The sequence below is a fragment of the Anser cygnoides genome, chromosome 1, assembly GCF_040182565.1.
Source record: "Anser cygnoides isolate HZ-2024a breed goose chromosome 1, Taihu_goose_T2T_genome, whole genome shotgun sequence".
Lineage (NCBI taxonomy): Eukaryota > Metazoa > Chordata > Aves > Anseriformes > Anatidae > Anser > Anser cygnoides.
In genome coordinates this window covers 97,296,028-97,315,732 of record NC_089873.1, presented here as the reverse complement: position 1 = coordinate 97,315,732, position 19,705 = coordinate 97,296,028, and the positions used below count along the sequence as shown (strand labels likewise).

The window sequence follows — 19,705 nt, the reverse complement described above, 5'->3', positions numbered from 1 at the left end:
AACTCTGGGGGTCCACACGCCTCTGGGGGTCCCCTCCTCTCCGGGGGCTCCCCTCCTCTCCGTGGGTCCCCTCTCCATGTGTCCCCTCTCCGGGGATCGCTTCTGGAGATCCCCTCACCTCTGGGGGACCCCTCCTCTCGGGGGGTCCCCTCCTCTCCAGGTGTCCCCTTTGGGGGTCCCCTCTCCGGGGGTCCCCTCAGGGTGTCCCCTCCTGGGGGGTCCCCGCTCTGGGGGTCCCCTCCCGCCCGGGGTGTCCCCCCCCCGCCCCCTCCCATCCCGCCCGGGGGTCCCCCCCGTCGGTGCCGGCCGGGGCGCGACCTGTTGCAGCGGCGGGGAAGGAGGGGAGGCTGCCCGGGCGGAGGGAGGGCTTTGTCTCGGCTCCCCCCTTGCCTCCCCTGCCTCCGCCGCCGCCGCCGCCGCCGCCGCCCGCTCCCTCGCTCTCGCTCTCCCTCTCCCGTCGCCGCGGCGCGGTGCGGAAGGTAGGTTGCAGCGCGTGTGTGTACACACCGCCCCGAGCAGGAAAATGGACCCCTTAGGGAGGCAGGCAGGCGTTAGCCGCGCACGCTGCGCGCTCCCGGGGAGGCAGCGGCTATGAGGAGGCGAGCGGAGGACGGGGGAACAAGGTAGGCCGGCCAACTTTGGGAAGGAAGCGAGCCCGGGTTGGGGGGGGGCAAGGGGGGGGCAAGGGGGGTACACACGACACGAAGCCTCCGCTCCCCCGAACCCGGCCCGCCAGCCTCCCCTCCTTCCTCCCCCCCCCCGGGTTTTAATTTGGAGGTGTAAGTTTGGCAGCCCTAGCCGCCCGCTGGAAATTGGGAACATCTATAGAAGGCCTTACCCTCTAGAAATGTTTTTTTTTTTTTTTTTTCTTCCCCCCCCCCCCCGGACTTATTGCAGGGTGTGCCCCCTTATGATTCACTTTAATTACTTTTTCTTTTTTTTCTTCCTCCCCCCCCTAATCGCAAAGGAAACAAATACGTTTGTTTTCCAACACTAGTTCCAAGTAAATCAATATCTTTCACTCTTGTAAAACAGCCCTCTCCGCCTGTTTGCGGGTCCCTCTGCTTTTTCTTTTCTGTTTATGCAGTTCCATCTGTCCGTCCATATATCATGCTCTCCTTATTTACTGCTAAACGGGCTTTTATTACTATTTGCCGACGACTCCCGACTGTAATGCCGGGGCTAACGGTGACTCTCGTCCTTTGTTTTGTGTCTATGTATACACTATAAGTTTAAAGTCCATGCCTACCCATACATCAAATAACAGCAGAAAAGAGAAAGCAGGTTCCACTCCTTCCGACAGGATTTTTATCCGGAGATCTCGTTGTTTGTCTGTTTTGGTGCGGGGGCGGAGGGGGTTAATTTGGGTTATTGTACGTGCACTTTTTTCTTTTTTTTTTTCCCCTCTTGGGTATTTTTAACATCTCTTTTTCATTATTAGTATTTTTCCAGTTTCCTTTCCCGGGAAGAAAGGAGACATATATTGCAACTTTCGTGTTGCTGATCAAATGTCACATTATGGAGGCATCACTGGGTTAATAAGAATTCAAACTTTCTAAGAGGGAGTTCGTATCCTTGGCTGCCCCCCACCCTCCCACTTTCTGCATGGTTATGCTTGCGTTTCCGTCTGTATTGGCGGGGAAGGTGGGGGGGGGAAGGGAATAGATATTTTTTACAGTGGTGGCAAATTATGAAATCTATCGAGCCATTTTGTCCAGAAATAGTAACTATTTATTTACCATTTTCCCTTGCACAAATACGCTGCTTATTTGTAATTTCAAACATCGAAGCTTTTCTCCGAATTAATCTTTTCTTTTTCTTTTTCTTTTTCTTTTTTTTCCCTTCCTTTTTCTTTTTTATTTTTTCCTGGGGAGGGATTGGCGATGTATTTCGTAGCCCATCTAGCATTGTCGAGTTTTTGGAGCCCAGATTTATCGTGGGTTCTAAAGGCTGCTTAAATCGATCCATTTGAAATGGTCTTTTTATCTGAGCTCCTGTCATTTCTGTTGGAGAGTAAAACTGTTACTCTGCTGGTAACAAAACAAAACAAAAAAAAAAAGAGAGAAAAGAAAAAAGACAGTCAGTGGAAGTGAGTTACATAAAATGTTCTGGAGAATCCTAAGTAATTATATAAAATGGACGCTGATCAGTGAAGATCTCTCTACAATAACAATCACCTTTTTTAATAGAAGATTATTTATTTAATAGCAAGGGAGGGACTCCTTAAAAAAATGCATTAGGCCTTCCTCTCAGCACAAAGAAGTCTATAATGCAATATTCCTAACCCACCTGGGACTGCCTGATAGATTCTCCCAAACCTTCAGATCCTTTGAAATGTTTTAATAAAATTCATTATTTTACAGGCAGCGAGAACTTTTGCTGCCAACAGGTTTGGCTTTTTTTTTTTTTTGCTGTTGTTTTGCTATTTTTTTTAGCTGTCCTTTAACTTGCAGCTCCCCAGTTTCGACCGAAGTGCCTCCTCGCTGAACAAACTAAGTTAATTGAAATCCAAAGCAGCAGATCTATTCACTGGCACGACAACTGCAGAAACTACTTGCTCCATTTTATTAGAAGCTTTATTCCAGAACCCAAGTGAAACTTTTCAAGGTTTTACATAGCGCTGTGCCAAGAATTGGTGGCTCATCTCTTAGCTAGGGAATGACATTCATTGCTTTTTTCTTTCTTTCTTTTTTTTTTTTTTTTTCCTTCCTCCTTTTTACTCAGGCTTCTAAACCAGCGTTTTGCCGGTAGGCTCTAGCAGTGCTCAGGGCTCCAAATGACCTGTTCCTGCAGCAAGGTGCTGCCTCTCCTCCTATAGCTTCCACCTCCAGCTCTGACACTCAGACCTGGGCCCGGAGGGGATGCACAAGTCCCGCCAGGCGCGCGGGGGCCCTGAAGGCGGACGGAGCTCCCGGTGCCCGGGCTGGTGCTGAGCCCGTACCAGGGTCGCGGCAGCAGCCCCTCTGGAGGGGTGTGCGTGCTGTCGGGCACCTGGCGCTCCGTCCCGAGCCAGGGCAGGTCCGTGTCCTTCAGCAGCTCGGCTTTCCTCCGGCAGGGAGGCCGGCGGACCCGTCCTTGGGAGTCCCGCACGCACGCTGAGTGGAAACCCAGCCTCACCTTTAGGTTTCAGGAAAACTTTAAAAATGACTGCGGCGTATCTCTTCCTTTTGTGAAGACCCCAGGGAAGAAAAATGTGAGCATAGAAAGAGAGTCGGAGTGGGAGAAACGTTTTTCGTGACGCAGTAAGGTCTCTTTTTAATCATGAAAACTTTTCCATCAGAGGGATTTCAATTTCTTTGAAACCTAAGTATATTCTATAAAATAATAATAAAAAAATTAATAAGTCTTAGCCTTTCCCGACCGCACAAAGTCCGTTTGCAATCTGGATATGACAGCAAAGGGTGAAGTATGCCTAAGTAAACTTAAATCCAGTGCATGATGCTGTGGCTGGAACCCAGCGAGCCAAAAGCCCCGTGGCCAGGGGGCACAGCGGAGCTTGAAAGGGTGCCGGGTGCCCAGGCTGCCGGGGGGTCTTGGGGCTCAGGTGCCCCCAGCCCACTTGGTGGTCCAGAGCGGAGCTCCCCGGTGTCGGCTGGGTCTCAGCACGCTTTATTTTAGTGCTGGAGCAGACAGTTATCTAACACACCCACACGAGGAAGTGCTCCGGAGCAGTTATTTCATGCTTTGCCATGCCCTGTAGCTAGAGTAATTTTGGACTGAATGGCGTGTGCATGTGCCTCTTCCACTCCTGCGAGACGAAAAGCAACGCAGTTGGGTTTTGTGTGCATGTGGTTTTTGGTTTGGGTTGTTGTTGTTGTTGTTTTTTTTAAACAGGACCAAAAATGGGGTATAAGACGGTCAAATCCAAATACCAAACAAATACCACGTCAGATTAATTTTAATAGTAGAGGATTTTGCTTTTCTCTTACAGGAGGAAAAAATACCAATCTTGTTTATTTTGATAAAGACAGTTATAGCAATTTCCTGAGTTGGATATATCATTATTATAAATATTACTCACAGTTTTCCTATTTTCACATTTTCTTCATAGGCCCAGCTTATTCATAAGGGAGAACAGCTGCAGAAAATCTAAAAAAATATTAAAATAAAGTATTATTATTTATATAAAACTTTGATGTAAATAGGGAACAGTGTCCCCTGCTAGAGAATTCCGTGGGATGGCTTACAAATCCCATACAAGAGAGATTACAGTCTTAGATAAATTGTTATTTAAATCATTTCAAGAAAACCCTGTTCATTTTTGCTGGCCATATGAGGTTTTAAGCAGAACGATTTGAATAGGAGTTCTGTTTAGAAATTGATGGCATGCTGTGGCCTTATAGATTTTACTTGGTTTCACTCCTGTCTCATTTTATAGGACTGTTTTACAGTGTGGTCTGTATAGTAAAGAGCTCCTACTGAAAGAGATTTGTAAATGTTAATGGAGAATTAAATACTGAAATTTAACTTCAAGTTACTTTTTCTTTTTTTTTTAAGCAAAACGTTTAGAAAACCCGAGCCCTTTATATATGCTTTAAAGATTTTTTTAATGAAACAATGTACTGGAAATAGTTGTTTTTAAACAATAACTTGTTCCCTCTGTAAGGTTGGCAGTTCAAACCGTGCTGCAGAGAGAAAAGGATGGCAAATCAAAGTGAAACTGACTTCATTGATTGCGTTAGTTTGGCCCAAGAAGATTCAGAAAGTAAACAAACCATATCAACTGTGAAAAATAAATTGGATTTTTAATAATCTATCCGTTCCAATAATCCCAGTTTCTCGTGGTAAAAGAGTAGTGTTTAACTGTGCTCCAAACTCAGAGGGGCCGTTGTAATGCCTACAGAGCTTTAACTTCGGCAGATTTTCACTGATTTATCAACATTTCAGTGAGGAGTGAATAAAGGCAAAGGCTTTTGTCCGGGATGGTTTTGGCTTTGACAGCGTCACCTATATTCCTGGTTATTATTTATCTCAAAAGTTAATATTTAGTTCTAACAGCACTGATCCAATCCTCTTTTAATAGGAAACTGGCATTTCTGGATGTTTACCGCCTATGCACTTGACGTTTTCATGCCTTTTTTTTTTTTTTTTTTTTCCTCAGTCCTTCAGTTTCTTCGTGTCCCACGGAGGTTATTTTGCCTGCCAGGCTTTGGTGGACATTGGGTTCGGGAACGGGTCTCGTAAAAGCGCTCCCCCGGGGCAGGTAGGTCGCTGGTGGAGAGGCGAGCCCCACACGGCTGCCGGTGGGACGCTGCTGGCTGCTGCGCACCTCAGAGCTGTGCGAGGGGGGCCCAGGTTCTTCTGCCCCACACGCAGCAGCCCCCTGTATCGCGAAGCAGTTAAAATACAGCAGTGGGAAACGGAGCCGGTCAGATAGAGCCGTCTGTAGGAGCAAACATGCTGTTACCTTGATGGCTGGGGTTTGGCTTGGGTGAGGTGGGCGCCTAGGGTCCCAGCCTGAGGCCTGGGGGGCAGATGCTCACCGCAGGAAAAAGAGAGCCGCTGAAGGAGCTGGCGCTAGGTGGCACCACGCGAAGAAAGGCCATGGTCTGTGCAAGCACAAAGACCGAAAGCTTGTGGTGCCAAGGAGGGGTCTCTCCCCACCGCGAATATCCCACCCGCCAGCCCCAGGGATAGTGCCACGGCCTGTGCTGCCCTTGCTCTGCTGGCACCCGGCGCTGCTCCTCGACACCTCGTGTTAAAAAAGGTCTTCTACAAGAAGCCAGTGCCGCTGAATTCAGGCACTGGCAGCATCTTCAGGACTTCATTCGTCGGTGCCCTGTGGCATGTGCCTTTCCTTGCGCTTTGGTGAAGTGAGCGATCACAGACCCTTAGCTAACATTTTCTGTCCGGTTTGCACAAGTGTAAACGACAGCACAAAAGGCAAACCAAAACCAGTACGTTCTTCCTCAATATTTGAGCTAGTATCAAATCGGTGATTACATAAATTTGCATTAGCAGGAGTTGATAACTGTAGTGAAGGGGCAAGGAAACCCGACTGGGTAGTGCATGTCCCCCTCTGCAGAGCATCTCTGGGAAATCTTTTGCTGGTCAGTACTGTTGCCATTCTGTAAGCTACGTCTGGAGATGACCTCTTAATGTTATGCTTCCGTAGTAGATTTATCTTGGGATTGTGGTAGAGCTAAAAATGCAGGCAAGTGTGGTGTGCCAGTTGATTCTGAGGTAAACACAGTGTGGAAATTACTGTGAAATTACTTTTTTTTTTTTTTTTTCCCCTCACTATAAGACAGGCTTTCTAATACCTTGCTTCTAAAATCATCAGTAGCTGAAAGTATGATCCGCCCCTTGTGGATATTGACGTAGGACTGGGAAAGTTACCTTGCGGACTTCAGAGTTGTCCTTTCAGCTGACTGAAAGTTAATTATTGATTTCTCTTCCCTCCCTGGGGATCCATAAGCCATTCTTTCTGGCTAGAAAGTTAGCGGTCCCAGTGCAGGAGTTTGGTAGTGGTTTTGTGGCAGCACAAGATTTCATGGGCGGGTGGTTGGGAACAGGTAAGATGGAGGCTGATATGGGGGGAGAGAGAAGAAAGACACCTAGGTAAAAGCCTCTGTCCGCTAACGTGTTATGCAGGGTGGATGTGGAGCCTGTTATTCTCTGTGGCTTTGGCTCCTCAACCCCTAGCAATCTGATAGCTGTGTGAGTCATTGGTGTTAGTGACAGGGAGGAATGCTGACAATAAAAATAAAAACAAACAAACAGAAAGCCCCCCAAACTCATTGTTTAGGCACAAACACAAGCAAAACCATGTTTAATTGCTAATGTGCTCCCTCTGCTGGTTCTCTAAAACTAACAAATGCTATTCCCAGGAGACCGGGCCACACCCGCTGGGACAGTGCCTTACAAAAAATTGCATTTAAATGAATGGCTCTGAGCTGTCTTGCAATAAGCAGTATTAACAGGACAAGAAGCCTTCTTACAAAGTATGCTAACGCCTTGTATACCAGGCATGACTGCTAAGTAAGGTCAAGAAATGCCCGATCCACTAATTTAGCCTTTTTTGCTTTGTTTCCAGTCTTACTTATATTCAATAGGCATTAATTTTTCTATCATTTCCCAAAGTTTGAATTTTCCATTTTGCTGCTGCTGCTTCGAGGATTCTTCCCATCTGAAGGAGTTTTAAACACATTTTCGTTTGTGCTTTTAGCTTCAATTAGAGTACACGTAGGATCTGAAGAAGCCCTAGTGTAGCTAAGGCTTTGGCTGCCTCCAATTCTTTCTGTCCCTGTCAGTTATATCTGCTTGTCAGCTTTATACTGCTGTGCCCACTTCATCCTGTCCTTTGGCTTGAATAGCTGCTGTTTTTTCGGGATGCTCTTGAACATTCTTCCTCGTTGTGATGCATCTGTATTTCTTTTCCAAACATAGGCCGGATTGTTTAACATGTTCCCTACACAGCGCATTTCCCCAGTAGATCTGCTTTTAAAATCCAGCCTTTTGTACTTTCATACTATGGAAAATGTCAAAGTTCTGGATAAGTCTGAGTGTTGGATTAAAAAATTAAGAAAGCTTTTTTAACTCCCTTAGAACATTTGGAATGTGCGGAAGATTTCTGACATGGAAATTATGTAATGAAAGATGGTCCTGTATTTCCCATATTTTCCACCTTGTGGACTGTCACAATAAAGCGCCTCATCTTGCAGCCATCCACAGATCAGTGGGAATCGGCTCTGCAGAGCTGTTGCAGGACTGGGCTCAAGTTTTCAATGTAGAGTAGTGAAAAGTTTCCTTTCTGCAAGTCTCATGCTTCCCATCTAGGTGACTGCTTATTAAATCTTTACCCAGTAGGGACAATAAACCAAACAGCCTGGTGGGTAGCTAATTGGCTGGAGTGACTCAAGCCACATATAAATCTCATTTGTACTCAGTACATTGACTCTCTCTGGCCTCATTGCTCTCTCCAGTATTCGTTCATTTTGAGACGGCTGGAATATAATACAAAGAAAATAATCCCTGGTTCTTCTTTCTCAACATGTCTCCTAGGATGCTCATAGGATGATTCTCCATTATTTCCCTTTCGTAGGCCCTGCGGTTTAGGAACCCATCCTCCTGAAACACAATGCAGGGAATTGGCCCCCGTGCGGGCAGCCACAGCAGAGGCATCAGGAAAGCAGAGCAGCGCCGAGACCAGATCACCCTCCTGTCACCAAGTCCCTTGACATGAGGAATCGTAGCAGGGGTTGGTACGGAGATGGCTTGCCCTCCTGCTGTACCTGCTTTGGGGATAAATAGAGAATGCAGCGCCTGGGGCTACCAATCTGGCACCTTTTGCTAGCACTAAACTAATAAAATAGTTAGGACCAATACAAGTTTTCAGTGAAGGCTCAGCCTCTGCTGACTCACGGGCAAACCGTTTGAAGTCCAAGCAGCGTTTTGTAATTTCCAGCATTTCATAAAAACACTGCTTACATTTTCCTCTCCAAGCCATGGCCAAGTTTTGAAAGCTTCAAAACTTGCTCTGATTGAATAGAAAAAGAATGTTTTTAAGGTACTGACGTTTCCTAAATGAGTTGTTTCTTTCTGAGCTATATCAACTTCAAATCATTTATCCACTAAGTCAGTCAAGCTCAGCCTGAAATGTTTCACTGCTGTGAAAGCAGCTGCTCCTGAATGAGGTTAAAAGCCAGTTGTGCTCTTGTAGTACATTTGGCTGTGCTGTACTTTGTGCTGGGCAAGAGAAAGCTCAGTCTTCTTCCCTGGTGCAGGGCATTTCTGAAATCTGGAATTTACCATTTTATTTTTTTTTTTCCCCCTGCTAATCTCTGAGTCCCTTTTTACAGGAGACAGGATCCCATTCAGAGCTTTTCATGATGCCTTTTAGATATTTTTTTTAACCTCTGTACAAAGTTCTTAAATATTTTAGTCAGCGTAAAGCCATGGTGTGGTCTCCGAAGTTGTAGTGAGATTGAAGTATAGTAGCTAGAGTGATTTATGCAAGTACGTAGGTACCAGAAAGGATAACTCACTGATTATGGAAGCAGGAGCCTTAGTTTGTTTCTAGTTTCTTTTGTAATTTTCAACAAGTCACTTCATTTCTCAGTGTCTCAGTTGCTCGTCTTCAAGATAGGACTAATGAGGTTTATCAGTTCCTGAGAGCAGTTGGGAGAGCATTAGCTATAGCTATATTAGCTAATTTTATTGCTGTAAGAGTCTTTCTCTCCCATTTTTTTTGCCTTATCACCCTGAAAGTGCATTGCCATCTCTTTCTTTACTCTAGTGGGTTTGCTTTAGCTTCCCGATCAAGGTTTTGAAATATATGTAGTCTTTCTCTGGTATGTCTGAACAGAACCGACACCTGAGGTCTTACTTGTTGTTTGGATGAAGTTTTCACCTCATGGAGATGAGAGCTAGCATTTACTTCAGTAGTGTAGGTGGCAGTATCTGCTCAGCCCTGATCATGCAGACCGTATTATGTTGGATCTCAGGTGAGTTTTGCACATCTTGAGCCACGTATTGTCACTGCATTCAGCCCTAGATTGCCTTGAACAAACTGCTATTGGTGACAGAGCTAGCCCAGGTAAAGTTGTCTCTTATGGTGGAGTGGGAGCCGTCTTGTCTAGATCACATCTATATCCAGGCATGTGGAAATTTGTTCTGCTACCAAAGTTGAGTTAATTTTCATTTTGTATCTTTTTCAAGGGAAAAAAAAAGAAAAGCAAAAAGGAGATGAGATAGAAACAACTTTTCTGGAGTTTCCTGGTTAAGGCTCTTTGTTCAGGAGCATGGTTTAGTTGTCTGTAGGCTGTTTTAAAGAGTTATTAAAATCTGGTTGAGTAATGTTACTATGGAACATTGGCTTCGATGTGGGAGAAGGATACAAATGGAGCATTTAGGAGGGAGGTTTGGGAAGAATGCGAGCAGCTAGAAGAAATAAAAGCTGAGACGCAGGCAGGGGGCAGAGCTGTTCAAAGAAAATGAGGACAAAAAGTCTGAACTTCATGCAAAAAGAGGGGCTAACTTGGTTCCACTGGCAGGAGAGGGAGAAAATCGTAGCAGCAGGACTTGGTTTGAATAGGGCCAGAGTGAGGTGGGATGAGGCTACAGCCCTTCCCTTTTCCCTCATGAGCAGTGAGCTGGAATAATCATCATACAATAATCATCAGAGGACTATGCTCATGGGATAAGAAGTTCCACGTGAAGTTTCTGAATATCTGCGTATCTGCTAAAAAGTTTATAGGTCGTGTTTTGCCCTAAGTTACGTTTGTATAAAAGTGTTGTAATTCCATGAAATTTAAAAGAATCAACATTGAACTGAGAGATGAATTTAGCTTTGTATTTCTAGCCTACTGGCTGCAGCTGGCATACATCTGAAGCAGTAAAGATGATACATGGTACTCCACAAGTGATTTGTGACCAGGATACAGTTTTCTCTAGGACAGTGCTGCTGAATTTGACCTCATTTTTGCTGTGTTAGATACTGTTTCCCTTGTGGCAGTGTGCATAGGTGTATTAATAAGATTCCTACCAGATCTCTCCTTGAAATCTGAGCTTCGGAGGTTTGATGAAAAGGCTTGCTTTCAGGAGGTGTTGGTGATTATTCTCGTCATATCCAGGCAAAGCCTGCAAAGAATTTAACATCCAAGAGATGCCTTTTTTTTTTTTTTTTGGTTGATCATCTGCAAAGCCTTAATCCTGAGACCCTGAATGATTTTTTATTTGTTTTGTTTTGCTTTGTTCTCATTACCCACAAAAGAGAAGTGCCTGTTCTGTCTAAGTCTTTCCTAGGCTTTTTAGATAAAGGAGTGACACAAGTACTTCAAAACAGAGTGCAGTTATCAGCTGAGTTCAGCCGGAGGAGGGAACGCTCACAAAAGATTCCAGGACAGTTTAGCCAGAGATAGCAGCTGATACGAATAAATAGCACTTTGCCTTTCTGAAGAAACTTACTCAAATATAGAGTTTAATGAAAGTAGTTAGTTTTGCTTAACTCCAGTAGCTGAATCAACATTATTATTTCCATTTTTTAAATCAGGAACAATCGAGGCACAGAGAGAAAGAGGAAGTGATGCCTTTCTTTCTTCCTTCCTCAGTGTATTGTACAAGCAGATGGGACCTGGAAAAGTCAAGACCATGTTCCACGGACAACGGAAGCTCAAATGGTTCCTGGCCATATTAAAAACTGTTAAAGCTTTTTTTTTTTTTTTTTTTTTAACCACTGTGGTATTGAAACACATATGCAACTTCTTTGCCATTACAATCTTATTCTAGTTTCAGAATTATATAAAAAAGACCCTACCATAACTCAAAATTGAGGCCAAATACGTCTAACATGTCCACTTGTCAACAGTCTTATTTTTAATAGCAGATTTTTTTATTCATTTTTAAAATTTTGTTTGCTTATTTTATTATTATTATTTATAATTGCTCTCTTAATCCTGTTAATGTTAACTTTAAAGGCTGGTAAGCAACAAGTAACTTTTTTTCCAATTGGCTTTCCCACAGCTGGGTATGTCCCCGTGAGGTCCAGCCTTAGATTTGAGTCCATTGTGTCCAAGAAAGACAAGTTCAAAACCTGGACCAGTCTCTTACCCCTTTTTGTACAATAATAATCATAGGGGAAGATTATACTTGGCTGAAATAAACAGTGGTGTTGCTTGCTTCTTGAAACAGTCATCAAAAGAAGACCGAAGCTCCATATCGCACATGAATATAAAAGTACCTACAAATAGTTACGTTGTTCTGGGCTTCTTGTGTGTGTAACTGCTTGTCTGCATAGCTGCTCAGTGGGAGTTGCAATATGTAGAGGAGAAAACAGCCCCTAAGGGTTCTTTGGACACATAGTTAAAGAGGATTGTTACTTGTCTGTTTAAACTGTCAGTGGAAACAAACATATGCAAGTAATAATGGAAGCCTGCGAGTACTGGATTTGGGCAGAGCACAGATGTATTACTGCTGAGGCATCTGTCAGAGAATGAACAGTAGGAGGAACTGACTTATTTGTACGTTATTTGTACAACTTGAAAGCTGTGCAGTGAGTAGGTGCGTTTAACTTTTTGTTACTTGGGAATGAGATTCATCTCAATTCCTGAAAACTCACAGGCAAGTTTTGGTTTTATACTACTTTCTGATACATTCCCACTTCCCAAAAGCCAGTTTTAATGTCTGTTGATGCTTAGAAGACCAGATTGGAAGGAGAGCAACAGAAAGTTTTATTAGCCAGCACAATTAATACTTTCTCCTTTGAGAGCCAAATTCGTCTAGTTTAGTATGTTTACAAAAGAAAAGGCTGGAATGCACAGTAAGGTTTTTTCTTTATCAGAGACATATGGACTCACCATCGCTGGATATATTTGTGAGACACTATAACAAAGAACACTCCTCAGGCGTGTCTCACATTTCAGGACTCGAAGGGCAAAGTGGATGAGCGTCCCTTCTAGGAAACGGGTGAACCAGCTTTTTCATATGCAACCTCCAATTTCAGTAATCCTCAAGAAGCTTGTAAAAGCCGGGATGGAGTCAGTAAAATCTCATCTTATTAACCTCCAGAAGGACACAAAGAGCTTTGGATCTCAAGGCTGGTCTGGATGCCAAGTGCACCTCTTAAGTACTCTCATATTGTCTCAGCCTGCTGTAACTTTTGGTAGACACAGTACAATAAGGTTCATACAGGAGATGAAGAGACCAGGTTTGCAGGGAGAACTCCCACCCGAGAGAGGCAGATCAAGCTGCTTTGTACAGGAAAGCCAATAAATGCCTTGTTTGTTTGCTGTTTGTTTTCTCTCACTAGAGATCTTTCCCTGTTATCCTTTCATTTATGCATAATGACCCGTTTCACAGACTGAATGGTCGCTGAGATTTGTTTGCCTCTGCTGGTAAGCACTGGTCCTACGAGAGATGTTCCTCAAGACAGTTGCATTTGAATACTCCTACTTTTTAGGATGCTTATATCCGGTTTACACGCTAAACTCAGACGTAGGAAAAATTCTGCAGGTTACATATTTGCTTCTGCGTGCTATCGTGGTAATAAAAACTGGCAACTTCTTTTTTTTCTCATTAAGCATTTTCACTGTTATACATTTGCTTACATAAATGAGCTTCCGCTTTTTGTTTTTGTTTTGTAATTTGCAGAGGTACAACTTTTGCTGCATGTAATTAAGGCACACAGAGTCTTCAGAACTCCAAAGGAGCGCTTTATGTAGCACTCCATTTTTCCTTCAGGGTGCAGTGAACCATATATATCTACATGGGGTTGGGGCAAAGGAGGATTAAAGAGTCAACAGCTATGTAAACATTCAGTCAGCAAGCCCAGTGGATACTTGTTTCTTGACCTTTTTTTTTTATTTTATTGTTTTGAACTCATCTTTTTGTGGCCCTTCCTCCAATTACAGCGGGATTAACTGATGTGTTTAGGGAGAAGTTCTCCTTGACCCTGTTGTTTTCCAGTTTCAAACATGCCAAGAGGAAGGTGAGAGCATGATGGGGAGGCTGAAGAAAGCCTAGTGGGGAATTTCTCTTGGCTGTCCGGGAAGCCTGGGTTCATAAGCTGAATTTCTGGCTGAACCAGCGTTAGCCAGAATGGGTAAGACTCCTTGCCTACTCAGAGTTGTTCTCCAAGTACTTCTGTGGGGACACACCAGGCAAGATGCAATTCTGCATGATTCAAGAGGGACTTTAAAGGTCCATGCTCTATTTTTAAGGAAATATTCAGGCATGAGTCCACTTTGCCATATGCCTTAAACTGTAAGACTTCAAATCTTTTTTGCTCATTGCTTCGTTTACAAAGCTTTTGCTCTTCTCTGTCTTCACTCTCAACATCTGTGTATTTAAAAAAAAGCAGCATAGTAAGCTGAGCAAATGCAGTGGTGTTCAATTTGCTTGCTTATTTTCTGCCTGAGCAGGTCATGTACCTGCTCCTTGTGGCAGAAGGGGCCATATGCCGTGGGTCCTTCTCTGCCACGTGACCCGATTTGCTGTGCATGCACCGAGTGTACCGCTTACATGGGATAGAGGTGTAATGTCCGTGCTCAGGAGCTCCAAAGCTTCCTGGAATCACTGGGTTTGCTGTGAATGCACCAGAACTAATTTGGTTGGTTGAGGTGCATCTGACATGTGGCAGAGTTGCTTGACTGCATCCATGGTAGTGCTGTGCTTGCGAGGGAGCGCATCCTCCTGGATGACCATCATCAGGAGTAGGTCATGAGCAAGATGAATTGTGTGTAAACACAACAAAGGTCAAGCATCCTGAGTACAACCCTCAAACACTGATTATTATTATTATTATTATTATTATTATTATTATTATTATTGTTCAGATACTGTTTATAATGGCCTTAGGTAGGGTACGTGTAAAAAGAGAAGATGTTGAAAACGTAACTAAAAGCCCTTTTTGGATCTGCTGCAGACCGTCTTACTGATCTGGTTACTTCACCTCTCTGCTCCTCTGTTCCCTAGCTCTAAAATGGAGTGACAAAAGTAACTTTGTCATGCCTTGAAGCTTAACGAGCCTTTTGCCAAGTGCACAGAAATCTTTAGGTGAAAAGGCTTGGAATAAGACAGCGGTTATTGCCCCATTTACCTTCTTGTGATCTGGGAGGAGTGAGCAGAAAATCCAAACACTTGTGTTACCACGAGAAATGAAAATGCCCTCATTTCAGAAATTTTCCAAGTAAGGTAGCGTTTCATGCCATCTGGAAATTTCTCCGCAGACCTGTCTTGTGAAGCTTTAATCCTTTCCCTCTGTATAGTGTTTTGCCTGATCACGTCATCAGGGGAAGAATACAGAAGTGAAACAAAGGAGGGAAGTGCTAAAAGGCAAATTTTGACTACTTCTAAACCTCGTGTTCAGCCAATGCCAGTGGAAGTTTTAATTCCAGCTGCGGGTTGCAGTTAGCTATCTGGGTAGCGGAGGATGAGCAGAGGTGGGTATCTGGGTAGGGAGGAAAATGCCATGAACAAGAAGTGAGCGTCTGCTGGTGTCGTGTGAATGACTGAAGGAGTTGTAGTTGAGAGGGTAATCCCCGGGCAATGGAGAAACGTGGCTGTGACACGATGAGCGATGCCGATGTGTCGTTTGTATCTTAACTCCTGGCAGAGAGAAGTGTTCAGGAGGGCAGGATTTAGGAGCGGGGTAGAGGTGAAGCTGAATTGGATTGGAAACAAAGGGTTGGAAAGAAGGGGAAGGTGCGGTTCTCCAGCAGCAACTGCTGGGGTGCCTGTGTTTATTCTGGAGTTTGTGGTGGAGCTGAATATCCTCAGTGGCAGCGCCGTGTGTAGCGTTCTCAGTATAAATAGAATCCATAAATAGTTTTGTAGAGAGTCAGGATTTTATTTTGCTTGCGAAGTTGGACCTATTGTGATTCTCGGCTCTGCCATTTCTTTCCTTACCTTATTGGTGGGATAAAGTTTATATTGCTTAGCCCCAAATCACATATATTAATATGCTTTCATCTCTTTTCTCTGTTGCTTTGTTTATCTGTCTCCGTCTATCTCTCTGTGCGCCTGCTGCTTGTCTGCCTGCCAGTTTTTTCTTTGTCTCTATCACTTCATCATTGAACCCATCTGTGTAGAAAATGGGATATTTGGCTGTCTTGTATTTTTTTTATTATTTTTTTTTTTATTTGTGTCATTTTGTTCCCTCAGACTTACGAGGATAAAACTCGCACTCCTGGGGGTGCCAGGCATTTCAGCTCTTGCATTTAGGAGGAGCCGTGATGCTTTTTGCGTCTGTTTGTCTGTCCATCTGTCTGCTGGTCTATAATAAGCTGTGCAGCGAGACAGCAGCTTACTATCTGTGTGTGTGAAATTAGCTAATTGGTGTTAGCAGCAATATTTTCACATGTTTTATAAGCAAAGTGCAGCAAGGTATATAAATGTAGATATGATCCAGAGACACACACACATACACACACGCGCGCGCACGCAAGCCTGTCGCTGCTCATGCATAGACGCTCAGAAGTAATTAATGTTAATAAGATTTTAATGTGCTTGTGAGATCATAATGAGGAGAAATGAATGCTGTGATTAGAAAAAGGTAACTGTGTGTGTGTTTTGGCTTAGAACACGATTTCCCCTCTTTTTTTATAAATCACAATTTCAGAACTTGTTTGTGATTGCATCAATCGGTTTTTATTTTCAAATTAGAGGTCTGTTTAGCCATTTGAATGATTAGCCAAATAAATGGGTAAAACCCTGATCATAAGGAATGGTGCAGATTTTTTTTTTTTTCCTCTTAGAAAGCAATGCTGGTATGTGACAGCGCTGGGCACCCTCATCCTTCTAGCATTACATTTTTTTGATGCTGCTTTTAAAGCCTCATCAGAAGCTGCTCTCAGAGACAGTGCTCATTTTTTACAAATAGAGATGTTTATCTATAGGTGTCTGCAATGCATAATCAACCACTGAAACTATTGTGCCAAGGCACATTCCCGTTCATCAGTAATGATGAATCCTCAGAGTCCAGATGATCACATGATACCTTGATAATATTTTGAAATAATTAGTTTAAGAAAGCAGAACCGTATACATTTATTTTTTTTAATTTTAATCAGTCGGCATCCAAGTAAGGGAGAGAGGAAAGTGTTTGCAGGAAATATTTTACAAGCTAAGATGTTCTTTCATCCCGGATGCTGTGTAGTCACCAGACCCCAGGCTGGCTAGCATCCAGATAGACACTAGGGGTCCTTCCCTCCAGCAAATCAGTGAAAGTATTGTCCAGAGGGCTTTGCTTTCATTTGCATATTTATTATTGTTTTTATTTTGAGTAATAAAAAAGTATAAAAATATTAAAAAGTTCTTGCCTGATAGTTTGGGCATTGAGATATTTTTTTTAACTGATATTGAGAGATGATATATTCTGTTTTAAAACCATCTACAATTTAAAAGGCATGTTTAAAAAGTCCACGCACCTGGCTGCATGCTACCCACTTCTTTATTTTGGTGGTGCCTGGCTTGGTTGGTGTTTAGAGATATTAGATCTGTGTTTGAATTCATGTAGTATGATTCATTTTCAGAAGCTGCCGAGGTACCACAACAGTGCTTGTGATGAGAAATGGTGGAACGTGGTGGTATGATTGCAGTTTCCAAATCGTGATGAACAAAAACCAGCGTCAGGAGATACGACTTTGACATGACTTGAAGTCTCCAAAGAAGATGATCTGACAGTTCATTTATAATGAATGAATTTATTTTGGGGAAAGGAAACATCAGGCAGTTTGTGTATTTGTTTATTCCTCTAAACACTCCATGCAGCCAGCTGCTATACAGTAGGGCCTCTAACTCTAGTTCATCATTCAGATAGCTCAATCAAGGAACGTAATACAGGAACTTTAATTTTCTAAGGTACCTTGGGATATATCATCTGCATATGTGTGCGCTTAAGTGTGTCTGTGCGAGTGCACTCAAAGCATCTCTGAAACCTGAACTTCCTTGCATTAAGGCCATAACGAAGTATTACCCAACTGCTGCCAGTGTCCAGGTAATTTTTAATGAGCCTGGATGAAACACGGAAGCCTTTACTTCACCTAAGTGCTTATATAGTTTGAGAAGTGCTTTAAATTTTGACTTAAATAAAATGATCTTCTAAGCTACAGCTGTAAGGAAGCAAGTCATTTGCTCTAAAAATCGTAGATCCTTTCTATAGGTAATTTTATTAACATCTTTTGAAAAATATAGGATTCTATGATTCTAATGTTAATCCCAGTTTAGGATTAGCATTGAATTGAACTAATGTTGAATTGATGGAATATGATTCATTTCCAGAACATGCTGAGGTACTACGACAGTGATTGCAATGAGAATTGGTAGAACGTAGAGATATGACTGCAATTACCAAATCCTGGTAAGCAAAAACCAGCGTCAGTAGATACAGCTTTGACATAATTTGAAGTTTCTAAAGATGATCTCACAGTTCAAATCCCACTTTGGTATTAGTATCTTCTTGCAATTTTTTCATTGCTTGTTTCTGCTTGTTTCCTTTATATTAACATACCAGTTCCCAAAACTGGCTTCCACAAAGTTAGAGAGCGAGAGTAGGAATGAGGTAACAATAAACTCCAATACCACCGAATTTCAAGCTTAGAGCAGGAAGCAGCTAAGCTAAGGACCTTCTCTTTAGTTTTTCTGTGTCCTAGATGGGAAAAAAAAGTTTGATGCTCTAAATATCAGAGTTGAAATAGCTGAGCTGCCTTCAGCTATGGACTGAAAACTCTTTAAGAGAAACTCAGGAAGAGCTGAGGCAAATTGGCTAAATGCATGAAGTCAGTACACAAAAATGAGTTGCATGGAATCTTTAGGGGACTGCTTTAATTCAGGAGTAAATTAGTCTTAGGCCACTGTAGCTTAACTGAATAAGGAACTACAGGGAGCTTTGCTGTTGAATTACAGCATCTACTGACAGCTTCAAGACAATTAAATGTGTGCATATTGAAGTCAGACATCAGTTGATTTGCCTTAACTTTCTCAACACCTCCATGCAGACTTGGCATTAGAGACAGATAAGCTGTCCCAAGCAATTCATTTGATATTGGGGATCCAGAACAAAACAAATTTCAATATCTCCTTTGCTCTGTGGAAAACATTATACCACTGATTATTGCACTGTTCTTGTCAGAGTATCAGTTGCCCTGCCGGTCCTTGGACACCATTGTTTTCCTGTGCAGTTGTTGGAGGGTCCACAGCTAATAAGGATGACTTTCTGTTAGAGTCACTTTGTACACACCTATGCCCCAGTATTTGGGAACAAAGCATACCAAAGGTAGAGGTACAATATACTTTCAGTGACTTCTAGAATTACTAGAAGAAAAACAAGTGTATTCACAAGTTCTGTTTCCCTTTTGCAACTGGCTGCCATACTTACGTTTGGCTACTCTGGTGTAAGGTTAGCTCAAAGGTGAGAAAGAGGGATCTGTGTTTTTTATGTGGTTGTAATGGTAGAACAGAATATCTTGGGAGCGTAGTAGTGGCAAGCCATCTCGGGAGAAACTCATTTTCTCTTAAAGAGGCCTATGCACAGTGTGAAAGTAGGAGCTCATAAGCGTATGTTCAGATTGTGCCCTGAAGAATGTTTTAAAGTATGTTTGCCAGCCTTACTTGTATTACATTCATTTAATTTGACTTTATTCCTAAGTGCACATATAAGGTTAAAATGCTGTTAATTAAAGTTTATAATCGACAAACTGTGAGTTAGCTGGTAGAATCTCCATGCTAAACAACATTAGATTTCTTCAATCATTTGCACAGCGAAAACTTCTGCAAATGGAGGGATTTAAAAAAATATCTGTAGGTTCTACCTCTACCAGGCCAGCAGAGAAAGTAAGTGATCAACTTGAAGGCTTTATTGGAAGTGGTCATCTGCTAGGCTCAAATTGGGTGTGTTTGTTCAAGTATGCTAGCTGATCTCTCTTTTGTTGTGTTGTTTTTTGTTTTTTTTTTGTATGATACAGAGACAGAGAACACATATTCTGAAACTGTCAAAACTGAAGTTTTAAAGAACCCAATTCCATATTTATGCTTCTAAATAAGCAGCTACGTTTTCCAAAGTGCTCAATGCCAAGAAACCCCTGCTGAGTGTGCTGGATGCACAGGACTTTTAGTAACATGGATTTAGAAGAGCAAATTTAGGTACCAGTTTTGAAGCTGTTAGCCAGAGGACTTGTGGGTCAAGATGAGCTTAGAAATTCCAGATAAATGGTGTCACATTTCTACCAAAAACTTTATTTTAAAAAGTTGTATAATTGTAGCATACAGT

The 19,705-nt window shown here is 42.8% G+C and overlaps 1 protein-coding gene across 36 annotated transcripts in view; it reads left to right on the top strand.

Annotated features, from left to right (window-relative positions):
- The first annotated feature begins 338 nt into the window (after positions 1 to 338).
- ZBTB20 (zinc finger and BTB domain containing 20) overlaps positions 339 to 19,705 on the top strand; it is a 480,501-nt gene continuing 461,134 nt past the window's right edge. For 29 of the 36 annotated variants that reach the window (XM_067003602.1, XM_067003560.1, XM_067003692.1 and 26 more), the window contains exon 1: positions 351 to 623. The gene's annotated coding sequence lies outside the window, so the exon portion shown is untranslated. The other 7 variants (XR_010834158.1, XR_010834156.1, XM_067003538.1 and 4 more) reach the window with 6 other exon arrangements.